General features: G+C 41.1%; 1 protein-coding gene across 4 annotated transcripts in view; it reads left to right on the top strand.

The window, feature by feature from the left end:
• Window positions 1-75: 75 nt before the first annotated feature.
• LOC138301652 (UPF0462 protein C4orf33 homolog) overlaps window positions 76-14550 on the top strand; it is a 48235-nt gene continuing 33760 nt past the window's right edge. For 2 of the 4 annotated variants that reach the window (XR_011205114.1, XM_069242169.1), the window contains exon 1: window positions 148-274. The gene's annotated coding sequence lies outside the window, so the exon portion shown is untranslated. The other 2 variants (XM_069242176.1, XM_069242183.1) reach the window with 2 other exon arrangements.

Below are 14550 nucleotides of genomic sequence, written 5' to 3'. Positions count from 1 at the left end.
AATCTTTCCTCAAGTGTAGTGTATCCAAGGGAAGTGATTGCTTCACATTAGAGGAAGGAACCTAGTAGTTCTGCTGAGTCACGTGACAAGGAAGTCGAACACGTCTTGCTTATTTGCGTCGCATGCAGACATAGAGAGGTAGAGCGTTGTGTTTTGTTTTCTTGCGTGCATTTTGCAGGCGGAGGGTCTAGGCACACCTTTCCACCAGAAGAGAAGATGCTTGTCAGTGGTCGGGTGCACACCGATTGCCTTATCTTTAGGCTCAGGGGGTCTTGTAAGTCGTAGGGACTGTGGGGGTGTGGATTCTCTATAGGCAGTAATTTCAAGTTGTTCAAATTCTTTGGAGTACTATTTGGCATAGTTGATGACGTCGCGAGAAGGCACGCCAAACTACCTTTATTATCAATAACTGGACAGAAAAGTATCCTAATTCTTAACTTTGCATGCATGCAGTTACTCTCAACTTGACTCAAACATAGATGCTGTTTCAATCCCGTTGTGGGCATGCTGTTTGCAGGTATGACGGTTACTATTACATTACCGAAGGTGTCTTTCAATTGTACTTTCTCATGATAGGAACGACGGAGTGATGTTATTGAAATGAAATAACTTAAGATAAATCTTACTTTTGTGCAACATAGTGGTTTAGAAAGGACTTTAAAATAACGTCAATACTCCTGAAGTGTATATGCGAAGCATACCATTTATAAAAATGCTCCGAAATTCCTGTCTATGCACACTTCAGTCTAACACATGTGAATACAACAGTTGAGTCCGCATGTGTATCAGAAGTACACAGCTGGACGGCCTGGCTCGTATGGGTCACACACATATAGACATAATATGCATCTGCTGACCATGGGATCCCGTTGTCAGTACTGCAGTCCTCCGTTCATCTCAGCTAAACTTTCCATTTTATTTATATACCACTTTCTGCAAATAGTGTAGCTCTAAAGTACTCTTACCTTCAGAACTCATGTGCGTCCTCTCCAGGGATGTTGGTTGGTGAAGCCTATCCAAGTTATACGGCGTAGAAGAGGACAGGGGCAGCTCAGAGCAGAAGAGATGGCAGTGTGGCAGTATAGACAGTCAGAGGATATCCTGCCAGCCTGAGAATGTCAATGAGAATATCTCGTCAGGGCCACTTCACCTGGGTTCTGCCTTTCCGTGTCCGACATGAACAGGGGAGTTTGGAGAAAGTGCTCAAAAGTCTGTCTGGACCACGTTCATGCTACTATTTGAGGCAGTTTCACAGGGCTCTCTAAATTTACAGATCCGTTCTTAAGTACCTTATTCAGCCCAGGGTTTTACTAAGTGGTCAAAGTGCATAAAAACAAAGTATGGGAACTGTGATACTGCATGCAATGGGGCGAGGTCAATGAATGTGGAGGCAGGGACAAAGGTGTGGATAAAAAATAAAATATTCAGAATTTGTTTTTGGATTATCACCTTAAGGTAGCTACATACAAAGCACGCAGCTTAAATGAGAAATACATTGAAAAAGTTAAGTTAATCAGTGACAAATGCACCATACTACACTGTGAAACCTCTATTAATTTATGCATTCCAGAGGTCTGGGTGTAACCAGAGAGAGAGAGACAGACTTAAATCTTGGTGCAGTGGAGAATAGTGATTTATGTATTTTTAGTGCTACGAGGTCACAGCCTGTGACAGAAAGCACTGTGAATATGTAAGTCGTTATTTTAAACTTCCACTACACACGGCGTAAGATAGGCTTCTACTAAATGCACAAAATGATGCTTCCAAAATATAGTGTTACCCAGTCCGCACATGATGCATTTTAAAAAAAATATTGCTGTCTCTTAAAAGCAAGCACTTCACAGCTCAGCTGATCCTCCTTTACACTACCACTCAAAAAAAGTAAATCTTTGTCATCCCAAAGCGCCAAGAAGTTCCATCAACTAAAACCAGTACTGACTCTATTGCACCATTCACATATCCAGATTAATCAGTTGCACATGTTTGCATTTCTTTCAGTCAAGAAGGCACCCTGACAAGAAGTCTTGTTTATTGTTAAGCTGTCTGCTGGCCTTCGGTTTCCCAGCACAGGAGACTCTGTGAATGACACTTTAGCAGAAGCATTTAATATTGGAATATACCGTCATGGGACGGTTGACTTTCCCAAAAAAGTAAGGGAACGTTTTTTCATATGTTAAAATAGTAGGAGCACGTTGTGCCCCTCCTATCCCGTCCACTTCGACCACTGGTTTTGCTTTGCTTTCTGCAGCATTCAGGACTACAAGTATAGGATTGCAAAGATCCAGTGATCCCAGCAACTGAAAGGCATTGCCTGGCTCGCCATAACTGTTCGCTCCCGAATGTGGAGCACATATGTAAGTAAACATGTTATGTACGTGTGAGCTTGCCCATGCATACATTACAATTTAAAACATAACAGCATTTCCTTCCTTTAACAAAACAATGTTAAACATTTGCCTCGTGACTAAAACTAAATTACATGAGGTTCAATTCTTGAACAAGCAAGCTCTTTTTTACGGAAGAAGAGATAATGGGCAGAATTAATGATCTGTTGATTAAACTGCAACCAATTAGGCAAATCACATTGATCATTCTCTCCCTGATGTCTCTTCTTTATTAGATCTGCTTTTGAGGAGGTTAAACATACCAAATTTCTTATGTTCCACCACCCTTTATCTTCCAAAAGAGCCCAACTCTTCGAAACTCTCTTTACCTGCACTGGAACTGAAAATTTTGATAAGCCTTTTCTAACTTCTCTTGGGTTTTTAATGAGAACCCAATCACCAACATGTATATTTTTAACACACGTTTTACCTGTGTCAAAATGTTGTTTCATTTCATTTTATTTTTTTCAATACTTGCATTTCATCCCGAGCATCTTTGAAAGCACAGTTATCTTCACTGTATTTTCCTCTGCACCTTAACCATTCAGGACATAAGTTGGTATGTTATTTCCTCAATCTAACTAAGGTAAATGGTAAAACGCCTGTGGTACTATGTGCTGTTGTATTATAGTTCCAACTTTTGTCAATTATTAATTCTTGAACATTCTTTCCTGTTGCAATGGCTGTTTGGCTCCCCTCTTTTATTATTCTATTTGCCCTCTCAACTGAACTATTAGAGGTGGGGGAATACAATGCCACTTTAAGGCGTTGAATATTATTACTGCCTAAGAAAGAGCACATTTTATTGGACACAAAATGTGTACCATTATCAGTAACAATAAACTTTGTGGATCCTTCTATTGCAAATTCACGTTTAAGAAATGATATAGCATTATCAGTGCTGGGAGAAACACAAAATGGATAGTGCACCCATTTGAAAAGATAATCTATCAATATTATCAAAAATTGACAATTATTATGAAGGACTCCATATAGTTCGGACAAATCCACACCAACCTTATCCCACGGCGAATCAGGAAATGGAACAGGATGAAGGGAGTCATTCATGGTTTTCCAATTCTTGTCAGATAAGCATTCTGCACAATTGTCAGTCATGTATTTCACTTGTGTCTCAAGGCAGGGCCACCAATAGTATTTTTTAATATGCTTACATGTCCTATTAGTTACCAGATGACCTTGATATGCGTTACTAAAGATTTATTTTCTCGGTTTCCTGAGTGGAATAAATAAGTCATGGCGCAAAACCATGTCATTCATCACTGATTGCTCATTAGCTACTTGTGCAAAACATTTTAAATAACCTGATAAGTTTGCATTCTCTGGCCAACCATTCACTATACAACTGTTTACCTGGTCAAGTTCAGTTTCCTTAGAGCTCTCATCCTGCCACATTTGTTCAGAAATACAAACATTTCTACACTCCACTACAGCATCAAGGGCAGAAATAAAACACACTGTTTCCTCCAGGATATCTGGGTCTTGCTCACTCTCCAGGGACATGTGGGACAAACAGACAGCCCTGAAAGTTTTACCTCCTAGTAAATAGTTGACAATCAGATTATATTCTTGTAATTTGGATAGTAGATGTATTAATCTTGCTGAAGCTTTGTTGACCCAGAACCACCGATTAGGTGCATGAATGGTTTATGATCTATGAAAAGTTCAAACTCACGTCCCCAAATATATGTTTTAAATTTGTGAACTGCCCATACACCCGCGAGTGCTTCTTGTTTAATAGTACTACAGTGTGTTTCAGAAGTCAGTGATATTTATCCATTGTCCTAGAACAGCACCAATGATTGTCATGCTGGTATCCACACTGATAAATCTTTTGCAATCATCCTAAAATGGAAATAAGGCAGGAGCTTTTACAATTAGATTCTTTACTTTGTTGAAGAATTCTGTAAGTTCAGACCAAGTATATGTGGAATCTTGTCTGAATAAGTCTCAAAGTGGTTCCACTGTTTGTGCATATCCATGCACAAAATGGGCATAATACTCTGCCAACCATAGAAATGAATACAGAGCGTCTTTATCCACTGGTGATGGAGCATCATGTATTGCTTTGATTAAAGAAAACTTTGGTTTAATCCCATCCGATTAAATTGTGTGTCCTAAGTGCTCTAGTTCCTGTGTGCCATATTTACATTTTTCTTTCCTAATTACCATACCCGTATTAGACAATTTGGTTAAAACTTTGTGAATTTTTGCAGTATGCTCTTCCCAGTTACTTTCAAAGACTAAAATATAATCTTCGTAGAATCTTGACTGTCTTCCAATAGATTATTCATTAGCCTCTGGAAGGCACTAGCTGCCGAGAACAGGACAAAAGGTAATTTGAGATATTTAAATGTACCAAAAGGAGAAATACATGAGGTAACTTCTTGTGACTCAGCCGTAAGCAGGACTTGATGGTATGCTGAGCGTAAGTCAATAATGAAAAAAACTTTTGCTTCACCCAGTTTCGCCAACAACCCCTGTATCTTTGAAAGTGGATGGCAGTCAATAAGGATATTCTTATTCAGTTAGCACTAGTCTGCACATAACCTCACCTCTCCAGATTTTTTTTTAACCAACTATGACAATGGGTGAAAGCCATTCATCTGAGTCACGAGGTTCTATCACCCCATCAGAACATAGAGCTTTGAGGGTAGCTTTGACTTCCTTTCTTGCACTCAACGGTTGGGGACGTGCCTTGTGGACCACTGGTTATGCTCCAGGTTTTAACAGAATCTGATGAGTTAAACCTATGACAGTTTAATCAGAAAAGTCATCTGGATACTGATTGACTAATTTTTGTATGTATAAAAAGTGAGTATCCTCAGCAATATTCATAACTTCAGGTTTTCCATGCACATAATCCATAGGTGCTTCACCAACCACAATAGGATTTTCTGTACCAGGTATTAAATATAGGCCCATCTTGGCAAAATCTAGCCAGCCAGTGATGTTTTGTCCTCTGACAGCAACGTATATTTTTGTAGTGATGTGCCTACCTAAACATTTTGCCCTAGAAACAAAATATTCCAACATTTCAACATCAAATTCTCCAAAAGCCTTTGGAGACACATCATAACTCATTAAAATGATTTGATTTCTTCACTCCGATTTTTATTAAAAGTCACATCAGAGATAATGGTAATTAGTGGAGCCGAATCAGCCATAACCTGAATTTGTACATTATCAATTAGTGATAGGCACAATGGACCCTTAATAGTATGTTCATCCATAATAGAATTACATTCAGTAGTAAAAATGAGGTTAGACAATTTCTCTGTAGCCACATCCACGTTTTCTTGAACATCAACACTATTAATGTGAGTATTCTTTTTAATGCTTTTGCATAGTACCTGGAAATGACCCTTTTTTTTTTTTTGCAAAATAAGCAGTTTTTCCACTAGCTGGGCAGTTAGGGTTATTACTGACGTTTTTTGACCCACACCTATAGCAAATGACTGTACTCCTTTTTGCAGACTGCTTTATGATTTTACTCCCCACTTTTAGTGCTTTAATAGAATCATAAGATTCATCATTTGACATTTGTGGAGTATTACCAGAGTGATTGTCTTGTATAGCCTTAGTAGATATCATAGACCTCTCAATGCCCCTTGCTAAATCTGTGGTTTCCAATAGTGTTGTATTTATGCAACTGAGTAAGCGTTCCTGTATCTTTTTAGAGAACATGAAAAAAACAAATTGTTGATATATATCACAATTGGCTCCAAAATCACACGTGGCTGCCAGCACCCTCAGTTCGGCAATAAATTCCTCACCTCCTTCATTTGTGCCCTGTTTTCTTTTAAATAAGTTGTCTCTTTCCAACATTATGCTTGGTTCCTTAGCATACTGTTTATCTAAACGCACCAAAGCTTCTTTATATGAGTTCCAGATATCAGTATTATCACCTGCTCCCCGCGGTGCTGGCATGGGAGGCAAATTATCAAAGACCTGCAGTGCTGCGTAACCAATACAACTATATAAAATTGCAACTTTCCAATTTGGTGCAAAGGTCGCCGCGTCAATGGCTATTAAATGGTTTTCAAAAATTATAAGCCATTTAATAGTTGGTTTGCAAGGATGTTGCAAGTAAGGAGAAGGAGGCAGGGAAATATGCTGCGATGTGGCCATAAGTGCGATTCAAAATGTAACCAAAAGTATTATTCAATAAAATTATGTGATCACACTTACAGTTAGGCTAAAAACAGTGGAGCACTGTAAAGAATATACTTTAATCAAGAGGTGCATTGGGGGAGAAGCACGTGAACAAACAAATGTTCAATGCTGCTTAAAGCTTATTTGCCACGCAGTCTGAAGTGTTGTAATGGAGCACGAGCACGCGTTTTAGCTTAAACACGGGCTTGTGCGCGTGCACGTTCCCTTGTATGTGCAAGCGCATGTCTCTCATACGCGCATCACAAAGCAGCTTGAGTGGTGAAAAAATGTCGAAATCTGGTGTAGGAGGCTCCGTGACAAGAAGCTGAGGATTGTGTGTGGGCTCGCGGGCCTCTGTAACAAGAAGCCAAGGACCGGGTCTGGTTGCATTGAGGATGGGGCAGAGACAGATGCCACTGCAGCAGGAGAAGACGAACGGAGACGTCAGAAGGCTTGAAAAGAGCCAAAACAGGTTGGTGGGTGTCGGAGGAGTAGGCTTGCTGCCTTGTTGCCAAGTTGAAGAAAGTGGCGAAGACGTAATGAAATTAAATCCAAAGTTTTTTTTAAGTGATTGACATCCACAACCCAGAGTGTCCAGTGTCTGCTTGTGGTCCCAGCAGCTGAAAAACATCGCCTGGCTAGGCATAACCATTTGCTCCCGAATGTGAAGCACATATGTAAGTAAACATGTTATGTACGCGCAAGCTTGCTCACATGTACAATATAAAACATAACTACCACATTCATGCTACTATTTGAGCCAGTGTCACAGGTCTCTCTAGATTCAACAATACATTCTAAAGTACCTCATTCAGCCCTGGGTTTTACTTTGCATTCTGCTCCATTCAGGACTACAAGTATAGGACAGCAAAGAAACACCCTTTATTGGATGAGTTACTCATGCTCGGAACTGGAAAAGTTGAAAGCTCTGATGACAGAGAAATATCCTTGTTTCCCTTGAACCAAACCGCCTGCATCTGACTTTTTGTGCTGCATATCTGGCATCCTGTTTTAACTCTGTATTCTGGTACTTGTAATTTGTACAGTTATCGCGGTGGAACACAAAACCATATGCATCAGAAAGTAAAAGAAAACAAAGGCTTGGATGGCCTAAGTTAATCAAAATTATTTTTTCAACCCACAAAGCACAATCATATACAAACTAGCATTCTATTCTGTTTATAAGGAGACAAGCTTCAGTAGCATTTTCGTTGACTGAAATGAAATAACTATGTGTTTTTAATGTCGCACTAACAAAAATAAATTATACTACTTCACCCTTTACTCATTTTATCAACCTCAAAAGGATACTATGCCGAGTTAGAAATTCCAATATTCAAACCTATGCCTGACAGGTCACCCCAGATATCAGACGCTAACCAGCTGAGACATTTTTTTGTTGCTGTGCAGTTCAGCAATCCCTTAAAAAAGGGCAGTTTCTTACTGACGTACGGGTAACGTTTGTAGAATAAATATAGGGCCTTTGGCTGAAGCTATACTCCAATAATTTGGAGAGTATAGGGGTGGTAGCAGTCCCCTCCTCCGCCTAATGATTTGGATATTTGATTTATCCTGCCACAATAAATTCAGAAAATAAGTCATTGGATTGATGCTTCACTGTTTTTGATGCTGTAGGTAAACAAAAGTACCTCCAGCTGCTTTCTTTATTAGTGAACTGTATGCAAAATTCTCCCTGTTTTAAATATTGACTGCAGAATTGCTCTGGTATGAGGTCCTAGATGGGTTATGGCAAGTGATCTATTTTTCAGTACAGGAAGCTTGACTTTGTTTCAATATATCTTTCAGAATAGAACATCATATTTAAGTTGTCATGCATTGAGACATCACACTACCAGTGGGACTGACCGGATGGAAGATACATCCTTATGTACCTGCTTGCTTTCTATACTCTGGGGTGGGGGTCATCTTCTACAAATTCCTCATATTAGAAAGTTGCTGGTCTATCTTTCTCTCTTTCTAGCTTTGTTTGTAGTTGTATCATCAAAATTAGGTTAACCGCTGAACATGTGCCCAAATATTGAACAATTCACACATTTTCCAGGTACCACATTTTTGATTGGGCATGGAGACATGTTTACCCTGTCTCTTTAAGGCCATGAGATCTGATAGATATGATAGTCAGTAGACATGCTGCACTTAGGTTCCTTGCTTCCAAGGCAAACTGAGCAATGAAAAAACATGGCATTTCATGTGACGATAGTTGATCCTTGTAAAATGCATTACCAATTGGGAAAATATTCCTCTTTTTCACTAATCCATGTAAAGCAGAGTGCCGTATGTTGTAGTGTCAATATCACTTCAAGTATGAATTCCAGGTATAGATACCTTCATCATAATTTGATATATTATTCATTTAATGTTTCACAATTTGTGTTTATATTAGCATATGAAGCAGCAAGAAGAGGCAAAAAAATTAAATAAAGTTTGTTTGACGAAATGCTCACTTAATTTAACAGAACTACGACAAGGTGATGAAGTTATTTGGATTCCTTTAGTGACACTTGGATTCCAAAAAGATTTCTCAGTACACAGGGACTAGTCTAGCAAAACTGGAAAATAAATTGACACATGAAAAATGTAAATATTTTACGTTACTCTCTTTTTTTCTCCTGAACAAAAGTCAGTACAATTTGAAAAGTGAAATATTTCTCTTAAACTCTGGCTTTGCATTCGGTTTGCCTATAGAAAGGAGGTGTTTTTGGTCAAGTTTCAGTCTGACCATGAGTCAATGAAAACAGGTACATATGTCGATTGTCTGGCATGGGGTGTTAGTTACTGCAGCACTGCAAATTGCTTTCACATGGAAGGAAATGCCCGCTTAAGAGACCAGGCACTCAGAGGGCTTCTATATTTAATGATCACCACTCAGTTGAGCGTGAGAATCAAGAAGTTACTAATGAGGTCAGTTTGCAGAGACACCTTTTTGTGGTTTTAAGTCTCAACAGAATTCCTCACGGTGGAGGTTTTTAATGGTTTAAAGTTGTTTGTTTGGTAATTTATTTTGTTTGTATTTTAATAGGTACCTCTCTCTCCGCTAGTCCTGATGAGGCCCGTACTTAAAGTGGGCTGAAATGTGTCACCCTTTTGTGTGTTAAGAGAGGTTGCGAGGAAACTATATGCTCCCTACAAGGATTTTTGAACACATCTTTCTTTAAACATGGATAGAAATAAAGAGGACATAGAGATGTGTTAGATGATGCAACCATCTCTTTGATGTTGATTTATGTTGAAAATATTGGTGATAACCACACTGTTTTGAAATGAGGAGATGAATAAAGGACCATATGTTTTATGGAATTAATTGTTTGTTTGTACGTTGATTCATCTGTATTATATGTTTTATACAGTCTATTGGCTATTCTTATGCTGGAGTGAAATGTAATGAATTAGGAGTATGTAATTAAATTGCAGTTTCAGTGACTGATTTACGGTTTCATTTTTTGATATTAGGGAACTGTATTTTTCCCTACTATTTGACCACTTCAGGTTTTGTGCTTAAATTCTACCCAGGTATAGTGGGTTTAATTGGGTAGACGCCTCCTGTTTGTATATGAGCACATGAAGCAGCAAGAAGAGGCAAACAAAATTGGTAAAGGTTGTCTGAGGAAATGCTCACTTATTTTAACAGAAATACGACATACGAGGTGATGAAGTTAACTTCGATTCCTTTAAAGTTACACTTATTGGATTCCAAATAGATTTCTCAGTACACAGGGACAAAAAGCGTTCAAACCAGTCTAGCAAAACTGGAAAAGAGATTGACACATGAACAGTGTAAATATTTTACGTTACTCTCTTTTTTTCTCCTGAACAAAAGTCAGTACAATTTGAATATAGCAAAATACTTTCAGATTGGATTAATATGTGTGTTTTTAAACAGAAGGTATATTTTACCTGAAAGCAAACATGTTGGTAAATGTGCCAGCTATCCCTCCAAAGTGTAATAGAAACCCAAAAAGGTTAAAAGTTGTCCTATTAGAGGTGCTAATACAAATTAAGTTGAAGGTCCTCAAAAATTGGCAAACCTTTTCCCAAATTGCCTACAAAGTCCTACATTTCCCCCTCCCTCCCACAAGCAAGCTCAGAATAAGTGTGCACTTATTGAAACATTGTCAACGGGCTACAGTTTTCCAGGTGGTTCTGAGATCCAGGTAATCCACAAATATGATTTAGGATTATGAGCAGAAAGGTCAAATGCCCTACATTTAAATCACTGGTTTGATATAAAGGATACATTGCAGCTAAAATGATTACAGTTTCTAATGTCTTCTCAGACAGCACACACTGGAAGGCTCAATGACAAATGCTACATTCATAGTTCTGTTCAAATCTGAAAAACTAACTTAATTGGAAGCAATGTTCCTCAGTATAAAATTTATGCTAAATAATGAGTAAAAATACAGGCTAAACAAACAAGCTCCAGAATTTAGTGACACATGAAGTAGCTTTATTAAAGGAAATTTAACAAGTGATGATACCAGAATATTATGTTGTCTGCTAGTGGTGGCAAAACGCATGTCCAGGCTTACAACTGTGGCAAAGGTTAAGGAAACATCATGAAGGTGTTTGCCTTATGTAAGGAAATGCCTCCTTGGCATGGTTGCCCCCTGACTTTTTGCCTTTGCTGATGCTATGTTTACAATTGAAAGTGTGCTGAGGCCTGCTAACCAGGCCCCAGCACCAGTGTTCTTTCCCTAACCTGTACTTTTGTATCCACAATTGGCAGACCCTGGCATCCAGATAAGTCCCTTGTAACTGGTACTTCTAGTACCAAGGGCCCTGATGCCAAGGAAGGTCTCTAAGGGCTGCAGCATGTCTTATGCCACCCTGGAGACCTCTCACTCAGCACAGACACACTGCTTGCCAGCTTGTGTGTGCTAGTGAGGACAAAACGAGTAAGTCGACATGGCACTCCCCTCAGGGTGCCATGCCAGCCTCTCACTGCCTATGCAGTATAGGTAAGACACCCCTCTAGCAGGCCTTACAGCCCTAAGGCAGGGTGCACTATACCATAGGTGAGGGTACCAGTGCATGAGCATGGTACCCCTACAGTGTCTAAACCAAACCTTAGACATTGTAAGTGCAGGGTAGCCATAAGAGTATATGGTCTGGGAGTCTGTCAAACACGAACTCCACAGCACCATAATGGCTACACTGAAAACTGGGAAGTTTGGTATCAAACTTCTCAGCACAATAAATGCACACTGATGCCAGTGTACATTTTATTGCAAAATACACCCCAGAGGGCACCTTAGAGGTGCCCCCTGAAACTTAACCGACTATCTGTGTAGGCTGACTAGTTCCAGCAGCCTGCCACACTAGAGACATGTTGCTGGCCCCATGGGGAGAGTGCCTTTGTCACTCTGAGGCCAGTAACAAAGCCTGCACTGGGTGGAGATGCTAACACCTCCCCCAGGCAGGAGCTGTAACACCTGGCGGTGAGCCTCAAAGGCTCACCCCTTTGTCACAGCACCGCAGGACACTCCAGCTAGTGGAGTTGCCCGCCCCCTCCGGCCCGGCCCCCACTTTTGGCGGCAAGGCCGGAGAAAATAATGAGAATAACAAGGAGGAGTCACTGGCCAGTCAGGACAGCCCCTAAGGTGTCCTGAGCTGAGGTGACTCTAACTTTTAGAAATCCTCCATCTTGCAGATGGAGGATTCCCCCAATAGGGTTAGGATTGTGACCCCCTCCCCTTGGGAGGAGGCACAAAGAGGGTGTACCCACCCTCAGGGCTAGTAGCCATTGGCTACTAACCCCCCAGACCTAAACACGCCCTTAAATTTAGTATTTAAGGGCTACCCTGAACCCTAGAAAATTAGATTCCTGCAAACTACAAGAAGAAGGACTGCCTAGCTGAAAACCCCTGCAGAGGAAGACCAGAAGACGACAACTGCCTTGGCTCCAGAAACTCACCGGCCTGTCTCCTGCCTTCCAAAGAACTCTGCTCCAGCGACGCCTTCCAAGGGACCAGCGACCTCTGAATCCTCTGAGGACTGCCCTGCTTCGAAAAAGACAAGAAACTCCCGAGGACAGCGGACCTGCTCCAAAAAGACTGCAACTTTGTTTCGAGGAGCAGCTTTAAAGACCCTGCAATCTCCCCGCAAGAAGCGTGAGACTTGCAACACTGCACCCGGCGACCCCGACTCGGCTGGTGGAGAACCAACACCTCAGGGAGGACCCCCGGACTACTCTACGACTGTGAGTACCAAAACCTGTCCCCCCTGAGCCCCCACAGCGCCGCCTGCAGAGGGAATCCCGAGGCTTCCCCTGACCGCGACTCTCTGAAACCTAAGTCCCGACGCCTGGAAAAGACCCTGCACCCGCAGCCCCCAGGACCTGAAGGACCGGACTTTCACTGGAGAAGTGACCCCCAGGAGTCCCTCTCCCTTGCCCAAGTGGAGGTTTCCCCGAGGAAGCCCCCCCTTGCCTGCCTGCAGCGCTGAAGAGATCCGTTGATCTCTCATAGACTAACATTGCAAACCCGACGCTTGTTTCTACACTGCACCCGGCCGCCCCCGCGCTGCTGAGGGTGAAATTTCTGTGTGGGCTTGTGTCCCCCCCGGTGCCCTACAAAACCCCCCTGGTCTGCCCTCCGAAGACGCGGGTACTTACCTGCAAGCAGACCGGAACCGGGGCACCCCCTTCTCTCCATTCTAGCCTATGCGTTTTGGGCACCACTTTGAACTCTGCACCTGACCGGCCCTGAGCTGCTGGTGTGGTGACTTTGGGGTTGCTCTGAACCCCCAACGGTGGGCTACCTTGGACCAAGAACTGAACCCTGTAAGTGTCTTACTTACCTGGTAAAACTAACAAAAACTTACCTCCCCCAGGAACTGTGAAAATTGCACTGTGTCCACTTTTAAAGTAGCTATTTGTCAATAACTTGAAAAGTATACATGCAATTGAAATGATTCAAAGTTCCTAATGTACTTACCTGCAATACCTTTCAAACAAGATATTACATGTTAAATTTGAACCTGTGGTTCTTAAAATAAACTAAGAAAAGATATTTTTCTATACAAAACCTATTGGCTGGATTTGTCTCTGAGTGTGTGTACCTCATTTATTGTCTATGTGTATGTACAACAAATGCTTAACACTACTCCTTGGATAAGCCTACTGCTCGACCACACTACCACGAAATAGAGCATTAGTATTATCTATTTTTACCACTATTTTACCTCTAAGGGGAACCCTTGGACTCTGTGCATGCTATTCCTTACTTTGAAATAGCACATACAGAGCCAACTTCCTACATTGGTGGATCAGCGGTGGGGTACAAGACTTTGCATTTGCTGGACTACTCAGCCAATACCTGATCACACGACAAATTCCAAAATTGTCATTAGAAATTGATTTTTGCAATTTGAAAAGTTTTCTAAATTCTTAAAAGACCTGCTAGGGCCTTGTGTTAGATCCTGTTTAGCATTTCTTTTAGAGTTTAAAAGTTTGTAAAAGTTTGAATTAGATTCTAGAACCAGTTGTAGATTCTTAAAAAGTATTCCAACTTTTAGAAGCAAAATGTCTAGCACAGATGTGACTGTGGTGGAACTCGACACCACACCTTACCTCCATCTTAAGATGAGGGAGCTAAGGTCACTCTGTAAAATAAAGAAAATAACAATGGGCCCCAAACCTACCAAAATACAGCTCCAGGAGCTTTTGGCAGAGTTTGAAAAGGCCAACCCCTCTGAGGGTGGCAACTCAGAGGAAGAGGATAGTGACTTGGAGGAAAATTCCCCCCTACCAGTCCTATCTAGGGAGAACAGGGTCTCTCAAACCCTGACTCCAAAAATAATAGTCAGAGATGCTGGTTCCCTCACAGGAGAGACCAACACCTCTGAAATCACTGAGGATAACTCCAGTGAAGAGGACATCCAGTTAGCCAGGATGGCCAAAAGATTGGCTTTGGAAAGACAGATCCTAGCCATAGAGAGGGAAAGACAAGAGATGGGCCTAGGACCCATCAAT

Source organism: Pleurodeles waltl, chromosome 1_2 (assembly GCF_031143425.1).
Source record: "Pleurodeles waltl isolate 20211129_DDA chromosome 1_2, aPleWal1.hap1.20221129, whole genome shotgun sequence".
Classification (NCBI taxonomy): domain Eukaryota; kingdom Metazoa; phylum Chordata; class Amphibia; order Caudata; family Salamandridae; genus Pleurodeles; species Pleurodeles waltl.
Note: the sequence above shows the minus strand (reverse complement) of the source record. Positions and strands in the feature narration are given on the sequence as shown.